This window comes from Macaca fascicularis, chromosome 5 (genome assembly GCF_037993035.2).
Source record: "Macaca fascicularis isolate 582-1 chromosome 5, T2T-MFA8v1.1".
NCBI lineage: Eukaryota > Metazoa > Chordata > Mammalia > Primates > Cercopithecidae > Macaca > Macaca fascicularis.
The window spans coordinates 46,515,237-46,539,193 of NC_088379.1; the positions used below are offsets into that span (position 1 = coordinate 46,515,237).

At 34.9% G+C, this 23,957-nt stretch overlaps 1 protein-coding gene across 8 annotated transcripts in view; it reads left to right on the forward strand.

Moving 5' to 3' along the window:
• Positions 1–23,957, forward strand: part of GABRB1 (gamma-aminobutyric acid type A receptor subunit beta1) — a 447,091-nt gene that overhangs the window by 2,100 nt on the left and 421,034 nt on the right. The gene's annotated exons all lie outside the window — the stretch shown is intronic.

Genomic DNA, 23,957 nt, shown 5'->3' on the forward strand with positions numbered 1-23,957 from the left:
TATCAAAAAATTAACAACCCAAAATAATGGCTTTGGGGAAAAATGTTACATATCGTATATTTAAAATTCAAATTTAAAATCTGTGAAACTATTATATTCAAATTAAAAGAACATTCTTTCAGAGTAGCTACTTCCAGTTGTATTTTTATTAACTGGGTTATAGTATTCAAGTTCAGCTGAAGATAATAATAAAGACATTTATATCTCATTTCATTTTATTTCACAGTCTTTCATTCATGCTACTTTTATATTACTTCAAGAAGATATATGTTGAATTTCACTGCCTGAAATCTTTTTAAAAAATTGCTTGTTAACATGAGGGTTTTTGTTGTTGTTGTTGTTAGAAATCAAACATTCTGAAATGTTATAATTTACCTTAACTTGCAAATATAAATATGCTATTGTTTCCCACGTAAACTCCTATTTGTGATAGCCCAGGATTGTGAGTGAATTATTATTATCTGTGTAGCTGTGCAGAAATATGAAGGTGTTAAATCATACCTACACTTTTTTTTTCTTTAAGTTGATATAAGCCTCTGATTACTAGGTTTAGTAGAATTTGAATTGGGCCCAAGTACATTACCCCCAAATATCATTATATTAAGCCAGTCACATTTTATAGATTTAACAAATGAGTTTACTTCGAATATAATAAGATGCAAATAATACAGATAGCCCAACTGCTAACGTCTTAGGATGGACCCTTTAAAGTCCACAGTGCCTATGAAATGCCCTGAAAATGAACACAAAATCTTGTGTTTATGTAAATATGTGCATTTTCCTGTGAGACTGTTTATCTCTCATCAAGTTCTTATAGGCCATGGACCAACATTTTAATATAAAAGATAACTCAAATAATAGAACATTCAACCAAACAAGTGAATGAATATTTGTAGTTAATGTGTGATAAAAATCTCTATCACATTTTATAAGCTTCCCCATTGCCAGTTTCTATAGACTGTCATGTAGATCTTAAGTCTCTTGTGGGTACTTGGTCCCATTTATTGTCAATTTATCATATGTCCAATGAGCTTGGTACACAAAATATTTGAGTGGTAATAAAGTAAATAGTCCGAAAGGGTTCAGCCTGTTCCTGTTTTTTTTTTTTTTTTTTCATTAATTCTTTCTGGTAAATATTGAGCCAACTGTAACCATTTGAGAGGGTACTGATGTGAATTACTGCTTTAAATTCTGAAGACTTGTAGATATAGGCCCAGTTTGAAATGTTTTTGTTCCAAGAATTTAGAAGCTGTTGACAATTTTATGTTAATGTATTTCTCTGTCCCTTGTATTTTGCATAGGTGAGAAGAATTGATTTGATACTCTCTTAGTTAATGCCTTTTCTTATGTGTATTAAAACAGTGTTTCCACTGAAATATTACCTGTATATCAGCCTATTATCATTGTCTAGTTATAGATATTTTTATCTTCATTCATTTCTTATTGTATGTATTCGAGGTATACAAAGAGATGTTTTGATATACATATATAGCAAAATGACTTTTACAGTCAAATTAACATATCTACCACCTTACATAGTTACCTTTTTGTGTGTGAGGTTCGAGTACCTAAAATCTACTCACTTAGCAAATTACTCTTCAGTGCACAATGAAACATTATTAACTGTGGCCTCATGCTGTACATTGGATCTTATTATACATAACATATTATATTGTATATTATAATTAAGATTAAATATTATATAATATATAATAATGATAACTTTCTTATACAGAACTATAACTTTGTATGCTTCAAGCTGTATCTCCTAAATTCCCCCCACCACCCCTCTTTTGGAAACTACCATTCTACTCTCAGTTTCTACGTATTTGACTATTTATAGATTCCACAAATAAGTGAGATCATTTCATATTTATTTTTCTGTGCTTTCTGTGTCTGGTCTATTTCACTTACTATATGTCCACCAGGTTCATCTATGTTGTTGCAAATGGCAGTATCCCTTCTTTTTTAAAGCTGAACATATATGTGTGTGTCTATATATATGTACACACACACAAACATACACACATATATATATATGCACACATACCCATATACATATAACGGTTTCTTTATTCATTCATTCACTGATGGACACACATAGGTTGTATCCATATCTTGACTATTATGAATAATGCTGCAATAAACATTAGAGCTCAGATATCTCTACAAGATGCTGATTTTATTTCCTTTGGGTGTATGTTCAGAAGAGGGATTGCTAGGTCATATAATAGAGCTATGTTTAGTTTTTTGAGGGACCTCCATACCGTTTCCACAATGGCTGTAGCAGTTCACATTCCCACCAACAGTGTCAAGGGTTTCCTAATCTGGGAGAATTTAACATATTGTATTTGAGTAAACATTTCATAATACCAGTTAATACTGCTGTCAAAATAAGAATTTTTTTTTTGCCATATAGTTAATGCAGATTTAGTTATTTCAGTGCAATTGTTTGAAAAAAATAAAATTTTGACAATATTTTTATCTGAATAAACTCTACACATGAAATTTGGAAAGTCACCTATTATAGTATGTATTTTAGATTATTAATTATTTTTTATAATTTTCTGAGATCAAGTTGGACATTAAGACAATATATCAACACTTAATAGTCTCCAAGATCTCACATTAATTTGAAATACATTCAGAAATATTAGTTATTCAATATTAGCTTTTGTTTTCTTTGAAAGTCTGAAGTTTTAAAATAAGTGGAAAGAATACAGTTTAAGGGAATACAATCCAAGTAATACATTTGATAACTACTTTTGGGCTCAATTGAAAATGCCTAATAATGTATGAAGCATTATTTTACTCATCAGACCTTGAATTCTGAAATAAGCTCTCAGGATAAGTTTAGAAGTACTACTCCAAAGAGCCATAATTGTGTGTGTGAGATTGTGTGTGTGATTGTGTGTAGTTAGTACAGAGTACTAATTATTACAAGAAACATTCCTTTAATTATGTTAGGTATATGTATGGTATGTGTGTATTTTTAAAGTTTCTGAAAAAGATTATATTATTGTTAAGAAATAGATTTATTTTCAGCACCTAATAGTAATGGTCTACAAGGATAATTTATGCATTACCAGTAGTGCCCCAAATTAACCCATATCATTCATTTAGAGGGGATACACAAAGATGTAAATACTGGAGGTATGATTCATTTGATGGCCATTTAAACATTGTTAAATTTGTTGCCAAGTGCCTATTTTATAATGAATACAATGTTATGTCTTGTTTCAAGACTGATAAGGGACTAATAGAACCACTTTGGAAAGCAGTTTGCCAATAGGTTTAAGTTTTAACATATTGATACCATATGACCAAACCATCTAATTTAAATTTTATATCTCCAAGAAACTCTCAAACATGTTCATGAGGAGACATCTAAAATATGTTATGTTGTTTGTAATAGTGGAAACTTAGAAACAAATTAAATGTCATTTAACAGGGAAGTGGATACATTATATTGTGGTGTAAAGAGAGAACTAGACCACAATTAAAATAAGGAAATAAGATATATGTTTCAATATAAATATATCAGGAGTAAATGTATACAAAATAAGCAAGAGGCAAAATAAAGAAACCATTCTCCAAAGAGTTGAAGACACCAATGACTGACAGAAATTGTTTAGTTTACAAGATAACGGATAAAAAAGAAACAGTGCTAAAACTCCCTCTGCTTGTAACAAAACTAGCTAAAATGGGTTAACGCCAATATGACTGCTAAACTAGATTTTGCAGAGAACAGACATGCTGACATCACAGGCTGAATTTTCATTGCATGTTTCATACTAACTCCTCCCAAATTTGCACATGGGACCCATGAGGAGGCATGAAGAGATACCTGTGCATGCCCAAGGACTTTCCAGACCTCCTCTTTCCTTCCACCAATCTCCTACTAATTCCAGAATGCACCCCCTAAACTTTTTGTAATAAAATTACTACTTTAAAGCCAGCACAGGGAGACAGATTTGAGCTGGACTCATGTCACCTTGTTAGTCAAATTGCAATAAAAACTTTTTCTTTTCTCAAAAACTCAGTGACATAGTATTGGCTTCTAGTGCATCAGGGAGCAAAGCTCTTTCTCTCAATAATGATAATATCTTCAGCCAAATACTCATATAAAATTTAAAACATAAAAAAAAAACATTGTTCATGTTGTGGGTATATATGTAGCCAAATGAACAAATTTTCATGAAAAAATAAATAACAAATTCAAGATAATGGCTATCTGTGGCAGAAAGAGGAATGAAATCAGGAAGAGCAACATTGACTATTTCAACCGTTTATGTAGAGCTTTATCTCATTAAAAATATCTGAAGCAAATATGGCAAAATGTTAAGATTTGCTAAATCTGGTGATCAGGACTTAGGTGTTCACTATGTTACTTTTTTTGTATTCATCTTCTCTTGTGGAGCAAAGCACTATAAGACTTTCTAGCTTAAAACAGTTTATGATGCTCTCTCACAGTGCACATAGTTTGACTAGGCTCATGTGGTGGTTTTCTCTGGAGGTCCTTCATCCCATTGCACTTAGATAGTGGCTGTGGCTGGCATACTTTGAAGGTTTGACTGAGCTGGGCATTGAAGGTAGCTTATTGCTTCACATGACTGTTGCCTCAGATAGAGAGGGGGAATTGGCTGGAGATCTCTCTCTCTCTCTCCCCACCACACCCCCGTCCCCGCTTTCTCTCTGTCTTACTTGGCCAGCTTGGATTTCCACATAACGTGATAGTCTTGGGGTAGTAAGACTTTTTATATGCCGGCTGGTTTTCCCAAAGTAAACATTTCAAGTTAGGCTGAAGCTGAAGACTTCTTATGACCAAACCTTGAAAGTCACAGAGCATTATTCTATTGGTCTGTGCAGGTAACATTGTCAAACCAGATTCATGCAGATGGGATACACAAAGATGTAAATACTGAGACATGTGATTCATTTGATGGCCATCTTAGAAGGCTATTATATGTATTTTTCATATGCCTGAAATATTTCATAAAACTAATTGAATAACATTTTATAAGAATGGTGTGATGGTTAACTTTGTGTTAATTTGCCTAGATCACAGTACCCAGATATTTGGTAAGATATGATTTTCATTTTATTTATTTATTTATTTATTTACTTATTTAGAGAGGGAGTCTCGCTCTGTTGCCCAGGCTGGAGTACAGTGGCACAATCTCGGCTCACTGAAAGCTCTGCCTTCCAGGTTCACGCCATTCTTCTGCCTCAGCCTCCCGAGTAGCTGGGACTACAGGCGCCTGCCACTATGCCCAGCTAATTTTTTGTATTTTCAGTAGAGACAGGGTTTCACCGTGTTAGCCAGGATGGTCTCGATCTCCTGACCTCGTGATCTGCCCACCTCGGCCTCCTAAAGTGATGGGATTACAGGAGTGAGCCACTGCGCCCGGTCAGATATTATTTTCAATATTTCTGTGAATGTATTTCTTAGATGAAATAAAGATTTTAATCAGTAGACTTTCAGTAAAACAGATCACCCTCCATAATTTGGGCGGGCCTCATCCAATCTGTTGAAGGCCTTAATAGACAAAGACTGACCTCCCAGAAGAGGGAATTCTGCCAGCAGATGGACTTCAGAATTGAACTGCAACATTAGGTATTCCCTGGGTCTCCTGTCTGCCAGACTTCCCCGCAGATTTTGGGTTTAGCAACCCCTGTAATTGTGTGAGTCAATTCCTTAAAATTTCTACAGATAGAATGATCTATACTCTATTGATTCAATTTATCTAGAAAATCCTAACTAATACAGTTGTATGGAGATACAAGATTAAATGTTAATTAAATGTTTTGGGTTCTAGTAAAATTTTGTGTGTCAATTCAATGTTAAAATTTTTCTCACCTTTCAAATGACATTATTGTTCCAAAAAGTGATATGAAATTGTTACAGAACTCTGAACCTTATCTTACAACAACTTATTGTTTTTGTTACTCTTATGATGGGCAGTTTTTTATTACACAATTAATAACTCATGGTATGTGAACCATTATAAATGTTAAACTTTCACGAACTATTACTTAGATTCTAAATTAATCATTATATTTGAATTTTGTTCTTTTGACTTTTCAATCAAACAATGCATTCTCACTATAGAAATTTTGGAGACAACAAAATACTAGAAAGAAACATTACATACCATACAATCATTCAAGTAAAACACTTTAAAACTCTTTTTTAAAAAATAGGCCTAAGCCTTTGCAAAAATATCAACATTTACTTTACAAGCTTTAGGAAAAAAAAGTAGTGAGTGAGCAAATTTGACAAGTTAATAAGCCCAAGAAACAAAGATGCAGAATGTACTGTGTATTTTATACAATTTTATTGTATATATTTGCATTGGATGTTGCTATTTTATCATTTTTTTTTACTGATGATATGAAGTGATTCCTCTTTTAAATATATTTATAATCAGAAGAAAACATAAATTAAACCTAAAGAATGCATGTATTTCCACTAATCATTCTAGACGCAAATATTTTCATCTTTCAAATGTTTAAATAAGAACCACCTTTAAAGTAAAGCACAGTGGCAGAAATGTATGTGATATTTTCTGTATCTTTAAGTCCCCTGTACAGAAACTATAACACAAATCAGACACACGTAAACTAAATTATTAAAGTATTATAGATGTATACTAGCCTGCCATCAAACCAACACAGTGTTTGGAATTAAACGTTTACTTTCCAGACAAATCTGTGAAGCCTGAACATGATACGGTGGTGAAATATGTGGTCCTCAAAAGACTAGGAAGCCAGACTGCTCTTCATTACCATCTGGTGGCTACTGCATGGAGTGGCATTAACCATAATTTTAAGAGAGCGTTAAAGGGACTGAATATCATAGGAATAGAAGGAGAACCTCAATAGTATTAATACTGAGAATGCATGAGGATAAATATCAGAGAAGGATTAGGGACTTTACCGTTGAAAAGTACACCACAAAAAGCTATTTATTGGAAACAGTTTACAGTGAGCAAAAGTTGAATGATTTATGAATAGCATAAGACTTCCAAATCGTTTCTATTTGCTTTATAATAAAAAAACTTTATTTTAGTGATAAATTCTATGTAGCAAATTGTCTGAATCTACTAAAGCTTTCAGTCCTCCATGTATCTTCACATGTCACTTACCTCAGAAATACCATTTTCTATTTTATCTACCTGGAAAACACATATCTTTAAAATTTAGATTAAGTTCTCCTCACTTATGAAATTTATGTCCTCCCAGGTAAGGGTTTTGTTATCTGTCTCTACAGACTGTTGTACTTCTGTGGACCATTTGCCTAATGGTTTCTTTTCATGACTGACTGAGTTTCTCGAGGATGGGGATGCTGTTTTATTTATTCTTGTAAGACCCAAGCTCTAAGCATTTAATATGCTTATGTAAGGAATGGATCCAGGAGGGAGTTCATTGTTATTTAGGAAATAAATAACAATATTTTAAGCCAAAAGAAACCTCTCACATTTCAGACTTGACAGACACTGAGACAAGGGACAAATTTAGGTTTTGGAGAAAGTAAATGTCCATATTGACATTCAAGTTCCCCACTTTCATCACAGAAATGCAAAGCCAAAACAGAACCAGAGAAATCATCTAGTTCTGCTACATTCTTTTAAGTATGGGAATGAGGCTCAGAGAGACGACATGATTTTCCTAAGTTTCTATAATTGCTAACTACCAGAATCAGGATGGAAATCCCAGTCTTCTGACTCTTCCTCCAGTGAGGCGTTTATTCTGTTGATTTAATCTCTGACTTCCCTTAAGGGAAACCTTAGGTCTAGGAAATTGGGCTTTGAACCTAAAATGCAATGCCCTTTCAAGAACTGAATCCTATTCTTGATCCATGTCAGCCCACACATATTTACAGGCAAGTTAGGAAATCATTAATTATGCTATGCGACATTGCAATAATATATTTAAAACATTCTTTGCTTTTTTTTTGTTTTGTTTTGTGTTTTTGTTTTGTTTTTGGTTTTGGTTTTGGGTTTTAGATGGAGTGTTGCTCTGTCACCAGGCTGGAGTGTAGTGGTGTGATATCGGCTCATGCAACCTCCACCTCCTGGGTTCAAGTGATTCTCCTGCCTCAGCCTCCAGAGTAGCTGGTACTACAGGCGCGTGCCACCAAGCCTGTCTAATTTTTTGTATTTTAGTAGTGACAGAGTTTCACCATGTTGGCCAGGCTGATCTCGATCTGACCTCGTGATCTGCCCGCCTTGGCCTCTCAAAGTGCTGGGATTACAGGCGTGAACCACCATGCCTGGCCTACAATAATGTATTTAAAACTTTCTTAAAGTTCTTTAACTTTTCCCAGCGGTTACAATTCTAGGCATTGATTCTAAAAAAATGACAAGACACTTATATCAAGATTATAGGCACAATGAGCAATAGGGCATCATTATTATCATTATTAATACCTTTTATTTTTAGATTTTTTTTTTTTTTTTTTTTTTTTTTTTTTTTTTTTTTTTTTTTTTTTTTAGCAGCAGCAAGATTTATTGTGAAGAGCAAGAGAACTAAGCTTCTACAGCATGGAAGAGGACCCGAGTGGGTTGCCCTATTTTTAGTTTTTATGGGTACATGGTAGGTGTATTTGTTTATGGGGTACATGAGATATTTTAATACAGGCATGGAATGCATAATAATATTAATACTTTTGGGGAAAAAAAAAGAATAGATTCCCTGGTATAATTTCTGATGTCTTTGGCTATTAAAGGATATACTTTAGGGATGAAAGGGAAGAGTTTGAGGTGCTCAAAACGCACCTTGCTTTTTGATTGTCTCTTCCACCTATGGGTGAGGCCAAACACTTGATTTAAAAAACAAACAGACAAACAAACAACAACAACAAAACAAATGACACAGTCTCTTCGAGTCTGTTAAGATACGTAGTTTATAATCCAGAATCAATTTTATTCTGTGAATGTGTTCAAATACATTTGATGCCATATCGTCTAGTTTTTCCAACTTTAAAAATTATACTTCTAGGAAAAACAATATGTTTCGTATTTGAAATTTAATACTTATAATTTAAATAGTTTCGTGTTTCCTTGAAGGTCAATGGCATGCAGTGATTTCTAATTGTTGCTAAGACATGTATAGGAACTGAATTCTGAGAGGCTAAGGTGCAGGCAAATGCAATCACCTAGATGGAGACAGAGCCTAAGCCAAGAGTGGGCCTGGGGGAGGCCAGACACACCTGTCTTTGTGACTCCTAGGGTTAATGTCTCGGATGCAGAAACCTTCCTGAAGTGATTTTTTAAAATGGTTCTTGATGGGTCCAGGTGTGGTGGCTCAGGTCTGTAATCCCAGCACTTTGGGAGGCTGAAGCCGGTGGATCACGAGGTCAGGAGATCGAGACCATCCTGGCTAACACGGTGAAACCCTGTCTCTGCTGAAAATACAAAAAAATTAGCCGGGCATAGTGGCAGGCGCCTGTAGTCCCAGCTACTGGGGAGGCTGAGGCAGGAGAATCGCGAGAACCCGGGAGGCGGAGCTTGTAGTGAGCCTAGATCGGGCCACTGCACTCCAGCCTGGGAAACAGAGCGAGACTCCGTCTCAGAAAACAAACAAACAAACGAAAAAATCCAGTGAGATTTTAAATGTCAGTGTATGCTGAAAAGGTAGCAAACTTGTGGTTTGAGCACAATATCTAATAAGGATCTATTTGATATTAAAAGAGAAAGTAGTAAAGCAGTGCAAACATTTCAGTCATAAAGTAAAGGCTATAGACAGCCCCTCTTAACTTATAGTCAGCTTTTTTTAAGCCTCCTGAAGATCCAAGGACTAAAAATGTCCTTTTGTCAATCACAGAGAACTTTACATCTCCCTTTGCATGTTCTCTAAAATTAGGAACCACTGCTTCTGCAGTGGTTACCAAATTTCTTTACCTAACTCTTTAAGAGTCAACTTGTAACATATGGGGCTTAGCAAAATTGTGCCTTTATTTAATTTGTCCTCTACTCTGCCTTATTTGCAGCCAAACTTTCAGCATTTTACCCTTTGTCTTATGAATACAAATGTCTTCTTTCCTCCCTTTTTTCATTTGTTCTTGTACTTATATTTTTTAATTTACTTAAAAACTTGGAGGTATCTGATTTGAAGAGGCTCTTGTTATTCTGTTTTTTTTTCACATCTTCTAATAAAGAAGCAATAATGTCTTTTTGTTTTATCTTGCTTGATAAAAATAAGATACTATTTTTCTGACTCATTTTGACATTCTTTGAGAATGGAATCCCTTCCATTAGATTATTTATGACAGAATTATGACAAAAAATGTGTTTTTCTCTGTCCCTGATATGTTGAATTATGACCACAGATTTTGATTTTAGATTGAGTTCATCTTTCAAAAATTTCATAAGGCTACCAACCTCTCACAGACAGACCCTTCATTATGTTATGCTGAAAGAATTGGGCTCTTGGGAAAGACACTTATTGTAATAAAATGATACTATACATATATAATACATATAACACAGAATGCATATTCCTGCAGAGTTTGCAGTACTAAAAAATTAAAAATGTATTTAAAATTTTCCTATAATAATCATAAGATGGAACTATTTTCTTTTATAGGTCAGGTACATCTATTGCATCTATATCTTATATCATGAATACAAAATTATTCCAAAATCAAATTGCTCCACTTGCTTTTTATTATAGTGACTTGAATTATGATAAGACATGTAGCTATTAAAAACTGTTTTTCAAGTGGGGAATTATAGAGTCCAAGAATCAAAAATCATTATATCTAGGTTTAGCATAAGGTTCTGTAACTAACATGTTATTTTCAACACATTTGGCTTTTCTTGTAACACAAAGTTTTGCTATGTGTGAACCCTAACAGGAACAAGAGGGATTAAGTGGGATAAATAGAAAATATAGTAAGATGATAGACCAAATATTTCAATAATTGCATTATATATAAAAGTAAATGCTGCAATTAAAGATTGCCACACTGAATAACAAAACCAATCTCAAGTGTACTTAAAAGAGATAAACTTTAGGCTGGGGATGGTGGCTCAAGCCTGGGATTCCAGCACTTAGGGAGCCTGAGGCAGGTGGATTGCTTGAACTCAGGAGTTTGAGACCAGCCTGGGCAACATAGCAAAGCCTGCAAAAAATTAGCCAGTAGAAAGTTTGTGTTAGAATATAAGGAATACCATGTACTTGTTGTCCCACCTAATCAGGAAGCTGAGGTCAGATGGTGGCTTGAGCCTAGGAGGCCGAGGCTGCAGGGAGCCATGTCTGAGTGACAGAGTGAGACCCTGTTTGGATAAAAAAAAGAAAAAGAAAAGAAAATACCTAAACTTTAAATGTAAAGACAGAAAATTTTAAGGTGAAGTACACATCATTTGTCATTATATTAATATCCAGCAAAAGATGCTTTATCTGAAAAATGTATTGTTAAAGAGAGATACTTCAAAGTGATAAAGAGGTAAACCTATCAGAATGATCTAGTAATTCTGAATTTATCTAAACCTCAATTAATAGCTTAAAAACTAAAGAACACATTGACAAAACTAAGATCTCTAATTATAGTGGGATGTTTTAACATACCTTTCTCAGTAACTAAAGGAACAAACAGATGAAAAATGTAATAAAGGCATAGATGATTTTAACAGCACTGTTAACAAACTGTACTTCACTGACATAGAGAGAATGCTGCACCTAATAACTGCAGAGTATATATATTCTTTTCAAATGACATGTAACGTTTTCTCAAGTTGACCACATGCAGGCTTTTAAAGCATGCCAAATAAAGAATGTCAGGGAATAGAAATCATACCAAGAACGTTCTTTGACCATTGTGAAATTAATCTTGAAGTCAATAGCAATAGATGACCAGATAATCTTTCTAGAGAATGAAGAAAAGTTGGGGCAAGAGGCTGGATAGGGGAGACAGATAACAAGGAGATGTAAGCCTTACTAAGACATTTGTATTCTAACAGCATTGAGTACCATTAAAGGATGTATACCTTGGAACTGATAAAATCAAGTTTGTATTTTTAAATAGTCATTCTGGTTGCAGCTGAGATGCTGCGGAGGAAGGATTGTGAGATTAGGTAAATAATGTTTTGGAGTGAAGTATAGAGACAGGCGGGCCAATTTGCCCTTACACTATTATAGATGAGTGCGGTTGCTTCAACTGGACTAGTGGCAGTGGAGATGGAAATAAGAGGAAAGATTAGAGAAGTATTTAGGTGGCAAGATGGGCATTGTTGGCATTTGTTAATAAGAAATGACTCCCAGATGTTTGTCTTGGTTACATGCTTGAGTGTTGTCATTCATTAAAAACAGAATACAGGAAGTTGGAGGGCAGAAAACAAGAGATGATCATTGTGGGACAACCAAAGGTGCCCTACAGTCACTTAAACTCAGAACAGTACTCTGTACCTGAAATATACATTTGAAATGATAAATGGTAAATAAGGCATGGGCTAGATGAGGTTATACAAACAAATAATAGAAGACAGTAGAAAGTTTGTGTTAGAATATAAGGAATGCCAACTGTAAAACTTTTAATATTGACTATCATTTGAGGAAAAAATAAAATATTTTACCTTTTTTATTTTTTTTCTCGAGATGGAGTCTCACTCTATTGCCCAGGCTGCTGTGCAGTGGCGTGATCTTGGCTCACTGTAACCTCTGCCTTCCAGGTTCAAGTGGTTCTCCTGCCTCAGCCTCCCAAGTAGCTGGGATTACAGGTTCCCGCCACCACACCCAACTAAATTTTTTTTGTATTTTTAGTGGAGACAAGGTTTCACCATGTTGGCCAGGCTGATCTTGAACTTCTGACCTCAAGTGATCCACCCGCCTCAGCCTCCGAAAGTGCTGGGATTACAGGCATGAGCCACTGCACCCAGTCAACATTCTAACTGGGCTTCTAAAAATACCAACATTATTAAATGTAGTCACCCTGTCATGCTATCAGATACTACATTTTGTTCACCCTATATTTTTGTATATAAATATAAAATAAAATATAAATATATTCAAAATATTTATTAATTAAATTTTATATAAATTATGTATTTATAAAAAGTTAAATATTTGTTTTTGTATCAAAACATCACATTTACCACACAAATATATATACCTATTTTGTTCCCATAATAATTAAAAATTAAAAAAAACACTATTATAATGTATTTGCCTTACAGGCTTATCTATATAATTTTAAAGAACAACACCTAAAATTAATGCATTAACACAGGTAATCAACACTATCTACTAAGTTTAATGTGGTTACATTAAGAACAGCATCAATTTTAATTTTTTTGAGAAGCAAAAATTAGAACTTGAGAGCTAGTAAGTCCAGTTATAAAAACCATGCTTATGACCATTGACAAGAAGCCTCTAGGTGGCCAGATGATGTCAAAGTCATATGATAGTTAAAATAAAAATCTACGCAATTGTGGATTATCTCCAAAGGTGCTCTGGAATTTGATTGTAGGAGTGGAGAAGTTAGTTGGTTAAGGTGATTTAAGTTGGGGGGTTTTAGGGCCTGTCTGCTGGATAAGGAGAAGTGAGCCAAAAACATTATATATTGACCACAGTGTGATTGAGGTAGTACTCAACAGGTGGTCTCCAGCCTGGAATGGAAATAAATAAAACCAAGAACGTGATGATAGTCACCATTTGATAAGCAACTGGAAGTTTCATCTAAATTCAGTATTTTTTAATGGATTTGTATACTTCGAAAGCTTCCTTTTTAAAGACTTTGCCAAACAGTTCACAAGTTCGGATGAGGTGTGCAAGCCTGTGCAGATAAACTAAGAACTCTTACCACAGCTGACATTTTAACCAGGCTTCTGCTCACCTCTGGATAAATTTGGCTGTTTTGCTACAGATTCTCAGCCAGCCTTTGCTTTGGTGCATACTCAAGGAAGCTTTCTCAATGAGTGGCACACACTGTCTTGTCCTTCCTTTAATAAGTAATGAAACAATGCAGCAGGAATTGCAATCACCAAAGTATTTCTTTAAAAAAAAATGTTTAAGATGTAATCAGATGATCATGTTCTCTGAGCCACAAACTATAATAAAATATAGCCAGTAAAGCTAACCAGACCCATTTGCTGACAATTAGAGCAGTAATAACTTTTTACATTGTTTAGCTCAGGTCTCTGCCCCATCATTGCTTAAGAGATGAGAACCTAAGGGGTTAAGTAACAAAATAAAGATCACATCTAGTCAGTTAATGGTAGTTAGAGAGGTCTCCTGCCTTCTACTCTAATAGTCTGTGAATGATTGCATAACAGCGATTGCGTTGCGTACTAATGAAGGAAATATGGTAAGCAATGCAGAGCTTACTTTATTTTGTCAATGCAAATAAATATGATCGACTCAAATGTTGCCACATTTCCCAGTAACTTTTATTATTGTGAAATTATCATGTCATCACCATATATTCTGATTATGTAGCAAAGTTCCTGAATCTTCCCCCTCAAAGCTGGAATATTGTTGGCTCTGACCTAGTGTCATCCTGACTCCTGAACTTCTTAGCTATTTCACTTTTGGAACATTGCTTCTCCACTCTGGGTTTCAGTGTCATTTGCAAAATGAGGACAACGATAGTGCCTATTTCATAGGATTTTTAACAAAGATGAAATGTGTTAATATATGTTAAAACTATTTGAAAAGTTCCTGGAACATAGTTAGCATTAACAAAGTGTTAGTTCTATTAATAACTCACACATTGGATTTTTGAACCTGACGCTTTTTGTTTTTTAACTCATTGCCACTGACAGAAAGTCCTTTTGCGGCTAGAGGTAAAAATCTTACATGTGTTAAAACATTAGAGAGTTAACACCTTGGTGGGAATAAGTTTTAGTGAAAGTGAAAGTGAAAGCATTAGACTAGTTGCAGTTTCAATGGGAGATGAAGTTCAAAGTTCAAAGTACCTAAAAATTGAGAGGAAATGCAGCTGTATGGGAAACACTGGCAGAAGAAGGTGGGAAGGCCCGGGGACAATCATCAAAGGCTTTCCTGTTTTGCCCAAGACCTCACCTTATCATTGTTGCCGCAAAAATAAGGCCACAGGTATGAGCTGAACCTAGACCTGTGATCCCACTCAGGACTGAGGGAGCTGCAGTAGGTATTAAACCCAGCTGTGAACTGTCTGGGCGACAACTACTGAGAAAAATGGACACCAAGAAGGATGTGAGCTGAATTGAGGACTTCTACCTTGGGTACTACTTGCCTGGTGCCAAAAACTAGGTGCAAGAATGGATAAGGGTAACATCCCAACTGGGGCCACGTGGTTTTATTTGACCATTTGGGAAACAGAAATACATCAGACTCAGACTCAGAGCCCAAGCTGCTTCCAAAGAGATCATTTGTGGACATGCATGTCTGTTCTGGTATGTTCCAGTCATCGTGGTGGGGTACATGAATTTGATTAAGTCTTGCTTCACTTTGTATTTTTCATATAGTTTCAATCTTAGAGCAGCTCATTTATTCATATTCTCTGAGTAAAATGCACTTCTTAATAAAGGGGAAAAGCTTCCCCTTTTCAAGTTTTAAGATTTTTACCTAAATCTAACTTTATGTTTGATGAATGAGTATAAATCTTCCCACCAACTATATATGCTGTATAGACTTCTATAAAAATTCTTCCCAATCATTAAAAGCCAATTTTTAAAAATATTTCCAAAGACAGGAAAAAAATCCCACAGTAGAATATGATATAATAAACATCTAGATACTCCACACTGAGCGCTAGTAAATTCTAACATTTGTCAAAATTGATTCAGAATTTAAAACTTAATTAATAAAACATTACATGTACAATTAAAGCTTCCTGAGTATTCACCACACTGTCCTTCATTTAAAAGTAACCATCATATTGAATTTGGTAGTTCATTTCATGCACACTTATATCTTTTTATATGTGTATACAAAATAAATACCATGTAACATTATTTTTTGTTTTAAATATTTTTCATATAATATCATCATGCAAATTGATGTTTTTAACTTTTAAGTTTGGAAGTACATGTGCAGGTTTGTTACACAGGTAAACATGTGTCATGGGGGTTTGTTGTACAGATTATTTCATCACCCAGGTATTAAGCCTAGTACACATTAGTTATTTTTCTTGACCCTCTCCCTCCTCCCACCCTCCACCCTCTGATAGGCCACAGTGTGTGTTGTTCCCCTCTATGTGTCCAGGTGTTCTCATCATTTAGCTTCCACTTACAAGTGAGGACATGTGGTATTTGGTTTTCTCTTCCTGCCTTAGTTTGCTAAGGATAATGGCCTCCAACTCCATCCATTTCCCTACAAAGGTTTTTTATATTAATTTATATTTTTGAGATTACCTATGTTTAAACATTGTCATGGTAATCAACCCTAGCCTCTATAACAAAAACGACACAAAATAATGAAAAGTTTCTTTCTTCTTCATGTAAAGTCCAATATTGTTTATTCATATGCATTCCTGAGTAGCTTATCTCCAAGCGGTGACATAGGGATCTGGCTCCTTTCATTATATGGCTCCACTATCTTACATTCCCTTTTTTCTAGCCTTTTTCTATATACATGGGAGAGAAAGGAAAAGGAGAAAAAACACATGAGATATTTAACCATCTTAGCTAAGAAGCAATGTATGACATTTCTTTTCACATTCCTTTGATCAGAACATGTCACATAGTCACTGGAACCTCAAGGGAAGTATGCCAAGAAGCCTATGGATATTGCTATTCCACAACAGATTCTGCCACAAAAATATAGTTGTAGTTCATTTGTGTAACCACTGCAAAGTTTTCCATTGTATGAGTACACCACAATTTATTCATTCTCCTGTTGATGGGCACATACCTTGTTTTTAATTTTTCACTACTATAAATTAGAACTCAGTGAACATTCTTGGACATGTCACTTTTTGCATTAGACCAACAAATTGCATTCTCTGGGTTTGTGTGTGTTTTTGTGTGTGAATGGCTATGCTTATCTTTAGCATTACCAGATACGCCTGGTGGTGTTTCAAGGTAACTAAATAATTTGTGTTCCCATCTCTCTACATACTTAAGAACACTTGTATTATTGTTTTAAAATGATTTTTAGAAATTAGCTGGGTGCCCAACACCATGCTTGGCTAATTTTCGTATTTTTAATAGAGACAGGGTTTCACCTTGTTGGCCAGGCTGGTCTCCAACTCCTGACCTCTGGTGATTCATCCACCTTAGCCTCCCAAGTGCTGGGATTACAGGACTGATCCACTGTGCCCGGTCTGTGCAGACAATTTAATGAACAAAATGATGTTTTTTGGTTTAAAGGAGAGTAGAATCAGTTTTTGAACCAGGTGCTAAAATGTCCAACCAGCTAATGCTAAAAATGCTATTTCATCAGTTTATTTGCATTGTTTAGGTTTAAGATATTTTCATGTGTGTAGTTGTCATTTGGATTTATATTCTTTGAATTCTATTCATATCCATTGTTCATTTTATTTATTGACTTGGCTGTCTTTTCTTTAGCTATTTAGGGAGCACTTTGTTAATCCTAGATTCTATTTTTTGTTATAGGCTATTATCTTTTGCAAAAATATTTTTATACCAAGTTTTTAAACTTCCAATAGTGTCTTGGAGTGAAACTATGATAGAAGGAAGAGAACAAATTTATTACTTTTATTTGGAGTTGCACCAAAATAGAAGTTTGCACTACGTAGAAGATTTAAATTTGGAAATAGTCAAGTTTATGAATCTTTTCATTATGGTTTGTGTTTTTTCTGTCTTGTCTAAGGAATTTTTCTCTAAAATAATGTCATAAAATTTTGTCCCATTTATTTTAATTATAAAAGTTTATAGGATTTTCATTTATTTCACCTTGAGTATATTTTTGTATATGCTACGAAGTAGGTATCCAGGTTTATTATCTTTCCTTATAGATAATCAATTCTAAAAACACTAAAAATCTTATAGTCTCTCATTTGCAGTGTTACCTCTATAATGTATCATGTATCCATATATTATTGGAACTGGTTGTGGATGTCCTATTCTGCACTTTTACAATTTCCATAGTTTCATGATAGATTTGGAGAGCTACTAAGGTAAAATCTTCCACTTTGCTTTCTACAAACACTTGCAGCTAATTATTCTTTGCCGTGGGTTTGTCAATATTAATTTTCAATATGTCATCTTTATAAAGAACCTGTCAGTATCTAAATCTAGCACTATTGTCATGTTTGTATTATAGGATAAGCACTATTTACATCTTCTTTTATATTTTTAAAGCAAATTAATTTTTTTCCTCTCTTATACTTTTACAATACTTCTGATCACCAAAATGTGTAGAGTTTCCCCCCTTTCCCCACCAGCCTCCCATACCTATCTATCCTCCACTTCTGCATAGGATACCAACTGGGTGTCCTACAATTTAATTTAACTCTGACACTATTTGCCTTGAAATAGCATCAGATCCCACAGGTTAAGGGCTTAGATTTTCCTCCTTTTTTAATGTCCAAACTGAAATTAAATATGATATATTAATTCAGAAATTAAGTATATGATTCTGAAGCAAGAGTTAAAACCACAGGTTTAAATTTGAGAAAATTTGCCATATAATTGGTAACTAACTCTAAGATATAGATAAGATATTCTATGAAAAGGATATAGAATAAGGCTATAGAAAGACAGAAGATGAAGTTTGGGAAACTATAGTATTTAGTAGCTTTATTTATTTATTTATTTATTTCTATTTTTTGAGACGGAGTCTCACCCTGCCACCCAGGCTGGAGTGCAATGGTGCAATCTCGGCTCACTGCAACCTCTGCCTCACAGGTTCAAGTGATTCTCCTACCTCAGCTTCTCAAGTAGCTGGTATTACAGGCACATGCCACCACACCTGGCTAATTTTTAAAAATTTTTAGTAGAGACAGGGTTTCACCATGTTGACCAGGCTGGTCTTGAACTCCTTACCTTGTGATCCGCCCACCTCGGCCTCCCAAAGTGCTGGGATTACAGGCGTGAGCCACTGTGTCCAGCCTAGTAGCCATATTTATTATGATGGGTCTATAAATAAGACAGAAAAGAAAAGGCAGAGATATAAGAGAACGTATAATAATATAAATAACAAATAGTATGTTTCAAAGAGGGTTAGGTTGATAATAGTGTTGAATATTACTGAGAATTTAAAGATAAGGAAAAATAGAAAATATTCATTATATTTGAGGGAGAAACCATTATATATGTCAACATTGTAATATCCTTCATTGATTAGCCTAAATAACAATGAATTAGTGCAAAAAAGACTCCTCTTTTTTTCTTTTTTTTTCAACAGTGACTCTTCCATATTAGAAAGCAAAATTATGAGACTCTGGGATGTTGTGGCCTCTGACTTTTAACTACACTGAAGTGAGATCTCAGCATAAAGGCTTCCATGACTGAGATGCAAAAATGACACCAAATGGTTTCAGAGCAATAATTGGAAACTATTGCCAATAATTGCTTACCTTAATTTGTAAAGATTACCAAAATTTTATATAAACAACAGGCAAGCATAAGCTAGTTTTATATGTTTACTATCTGTGATCAACAATATAATACATAGAAGCTTTTCTGTTTATCCATACAGCCCTTACAAATATTTATTTATTCATTTTGTTCTTAATTTATTCAAACATATTTTTGAGATCCTACAACATACCAGGATTTTTGCTATATTCTGTTATTGACTGTCTTCCTGGAGGTCATAATCTAGTAGAAAAAATATATTCAGCTAACAATAGAACTATGGTAAAAGTGTTCAAACAGAGGTTTTGACCAAATGCTACAGCAGCTGGAGTATTAATGAGGATTACACCTTGAAAGCTCACAAGGATGAGATGGGCAGAAAAGCACTGCAGATAGAGGATGCAGCAGGTGAAAGGCTTGCTTCTGGCTTATACAGAAAATAGGAGTATATCAGTGCTAATTAAACACCAGGTATATGGTAATAAGGGAGGGATTCAATGAAGAAAAAACAATAGAAATAATGTAGGTTAGAGAGAGGGAGATGGTTCCCTTCTTACCCAGGTATAGCATGTTGCTTTAAACCAAACATGAATCAGGCTGCAAAAGCCAAAAATTCTTTAGAAAATGCTGCTTTCATGCTTTGCCCTATAAAAAGTCATATTCTCAACTACTGAATAAAGAAGCCAATTCTATTATTTTTCTCTTTCCTGTCATTAAGATTTTTCCATCTCTTTCAATAATGTATAATAAAAATTTTTGAAAATCCCTAATTATTTGACTTGATCATTAAAGTGACATAGTGACACTTTAGCGAATCATAGAATTGCTCAACAATTCTGGCTAAAAGGAAGATGAAATCCAGAAATGTTCTTTACCGTCCTCTAGGTGACAAAGGTTCTATCTGTATAGATTTTTATTTATTTATTTATTTGAGACAGAGTCTCACTCTGTCGCCCAGGCCAGAGTGCAGTGGCACAATCTTGGCTTACTGCAACTTCCATCTCCCGGGTTCAAAAGATTCTCTTGCCTCAGCCTCCTGAGCATCTGGGATTACAGGTGTCAACCACCATGCCCAGGCTAATTTTTGTATTTTTAGTAGACACAGGGTTGCACCTTATTGGCCAGGCTGGTCTCCAACTGCTGATCTCAGGTGATCCACTGACCTCAGCCTCCCAAAGTGCTGGGATTACAGGACTGGGCCACTGTGCCTGGTCTGTGCAAACAATTTAATGAATAAAATGATGCTTTTGGGTTTAAATGAGGGTAGAATCAGTTTCTGAAGTAGGTGCTAAAATATCCAACCTGTTATAATTAGAAATTTTAACTTTTAATAAATAACCAACTTTTAAAAGCAGAAATTGAGAATATAAAAATTAATACTTTTCTTAGATTGTAGGAAGTGATAATAAGGTATTTAGAAAGAGATGCTGTGGAGTTAAATGACCTGAAATGTAATTTCATGTCTGCAATTTACTACATGTGTGGCATTCTCCATGTTTTATAGTTTATGTGTTTATGAAAGTGTTGAGTCAGATTTTTAAGTTACCTGCTTATGTTAACATTCAAGTCTAAAGGATTGCTTAGGATCATGATTTCGAAATGTCACAACTGTCAGGGAAAAGTATTATGACCCTGGCAGCTGTGTGAAATTACACTAACTTAAATTGTAGCTGATGGTAGCATTATTCACATTATTTGCTCAAACTCCTTGAACAACTGAAAATAAACATTTTCTTAACTGAGCAGTATATATCATTTGACTTAAAGGAAACACTGGGAAATATGAGATAGACTTCTTTGAGAATTGTACTATGACAACCGCTGTAAGAAGCCACCAAAGGGCTAAATCCGAATAAAGAAATAAGAAACACATTGGAAACAAATAAAAACATAAAACAGGAAAGAGTAGCTGTAACCAGGAAAGTTACAAAATCGAATGATTTATTTTCTCTCTCTCACACACACATACACACACACACATGCTGACTTCTAGTTTTACCACTGAATCTCTGAAATATTGTCAAGATACTTAAATTCTTGATGACCTAACACCCTCACTGTGACTGTTTTATGAACAGAATCTGAGTCATCTCTCAATCAAAATTTTGCACATTGCTTTGAAGCTGTGGGGATATTCATCCACAGATTGTTAAGGAGACGTTCAGAATATGGCTAGAAAACTGGTTATTCTCTTTTAGAACTCAAATCATTAAATTGTTGTTAAATTCAGATTTTCAGTTTGAATTATTGACATTTCTCTTTCAAAATAAAATCTCCTACCTTTTCTATTTTTATCCATGTTTTCATTTAGTTTTTCCTGCTTTAAAATAAGTTTTATTTTCTTCTTCTTTCGTCATCATTATCGTCATCATCATCATCATCCTTCTTCTTCTTGTTCTTCTTCTACTTCTTCTTCTCCTCATCCTCCTCCTCTTCCTCCTCCTCTTCTTTCCTCTTTCTTCTTCCTTCCTCCTCTTCCTTTTCCTTCCTCTCTTCTTCTTCTTCTTTTTTTTTGTTTTGGAGAGACAGTGTCTCCATATATTGCCCAGGTTGGTCTTCAACTCCTGGTCTCTGTCTGGCCTCAAGTCATCCTCCCACCTCAGCCTCCCAAAGTTCTGAGATTACAGACAGGAGCCACCATGCCTGGCCTTCTTTTCTTCTTTAACAAATAATCACCTTACATCGAGTCAATTGTTAAATTGGTAATGTCTCTGGTTCTTAGTAGTAAGACTAATGCCACAAAAAATAATATGATAATGTCGGAAATCTACAATTTTAAAATATGTAGTTGACCTTTTTACAATATAGAAGTTAGGGGCCCTGACCCCCCAGGCAGTTGAAAATCCATGTGTAATTTTTGACCACTCAAGAACATTACTAATAGCCTGTTGGCCAGAAACCTTACTGATAACACAAGCAGTTGATTGACACATATTTTATATATGACATGCATTGGGTACTGCGTTCTTACACTAAAATGAGCTAGAGAAAATGTGATTAAGAAAGTCATAAAGAAGAGAAAATGTATTTATTATTCACTAAGTGGAAGTGGATCATCATAAAAATCTTCATCTTCTTTGTCTTTACATATGAGTAGGCTGAGGAGGAAGAAGAAAAGAGTTTGATTTTGTCGTCTCAGGAATGCAGAGGTGGAAGAAAATCTGCATATAAGTGGACCCGTGCAATACACACCCATGTTTTTCAAGAGTCAGTTGTATTTTTTCTTCATCATTTTGCCTTTATCTTTACTGACAATTTGTAAACTGCATATATATCACTAACTTTTAAGAAATGTGTTTTCTCTGAAAATATATATTAAACTTTTCATTTAAGACTTTTAATGAAATCAAATGAAAATAATTTGACACTCCAGACCTCAAAACTCATGACCTCAAAATCCACTAAGCAACAGCATTGAAAAATATGCATTTCTCCTCTGACTAATTGTAACTTCCTTGTGGCCTCATATTGGTTGATCTATCAACATTAGTTTTTCCTAGATGCTTGGCCATTTTCCTAGATGCTTGGCTCTTCACTTGGCTCTCAGCACACTTCATTCTTCTGGTTTTCTTTCTACCTGTTCTTTCTTTGTCATTCTTTCTAGTTTCTTTTTGTCTACCCTAACCTCAAAAGTTTTAAAGGCCCAGCATACCTGGAATTTCCTTCCTTTTCTACCTATGCTCACAATATTATTGAAATTATGCAGTGTTTCATTAAACATTATATTAGTTTGCTAGGGCTGCCATAACAAAACACCAATTGTGGCTTGAACAATGGAAATTTAATTTTCTCATAGTTCTGGAGGTTGAAAGTCCAAGATCAAGGTGTCAGTAGGTTTAGTTTCTCTCTCTCTCCTTCCTTCCTCCCTCCCTTCTTTCTTTCTCTTTCTTTCTTTCTTCTCTTTCTTTCATTCCTCCTTCCTCACTCCCTCCTTTCCTTCTTTGTCTTTCTCTTTCTTTCTCTCTTTCTTTCTTTCTTTCTTTTTCTTTCTTTCTTTCCTTCTTTCTTTCTTTCTTTCTTTCTTTCTTTTTCTTTCTTTCTTTCTTCCTTTCTTCCTTTCTTCCTTCCTTTCTGTCTTTCTTTCTCTCTCTCTGTTTCCTTCCTTCCTTCCTTCCTTCCTTCCTTCTTTCCTTCTTCCTTCCTTCCTTCCTTCCTTCCTTCCTTCCTTCCTTCCTTCTTTCCTTCTTCCTTCCTTCCCCCTCCCTCCCTCCCTCCCTCCCTTCCTTCCTTCCTTCCTTCCTTCCTTCCTTCCTTCCTTCCTTCCTTCCTTCCTTCCCTTCCTCTTTCCCTCTTTCTTTCACAGGCTCTCACTTTGTTGCCCAGGCTGTAGTGCAGATCTCAGTTCACTGTAAGCTCTGCCTCCCAGACTCAAGCAATCCTCCCACCTCAGCCTCTCTAGTAGCTAGGAAAACAGGCATATGCCACCTCACCTGGCTAATGTGTGTGTGTGTGTGTGTGTGTGTGTGTGTATGAATGACAAGGTTTCACTAT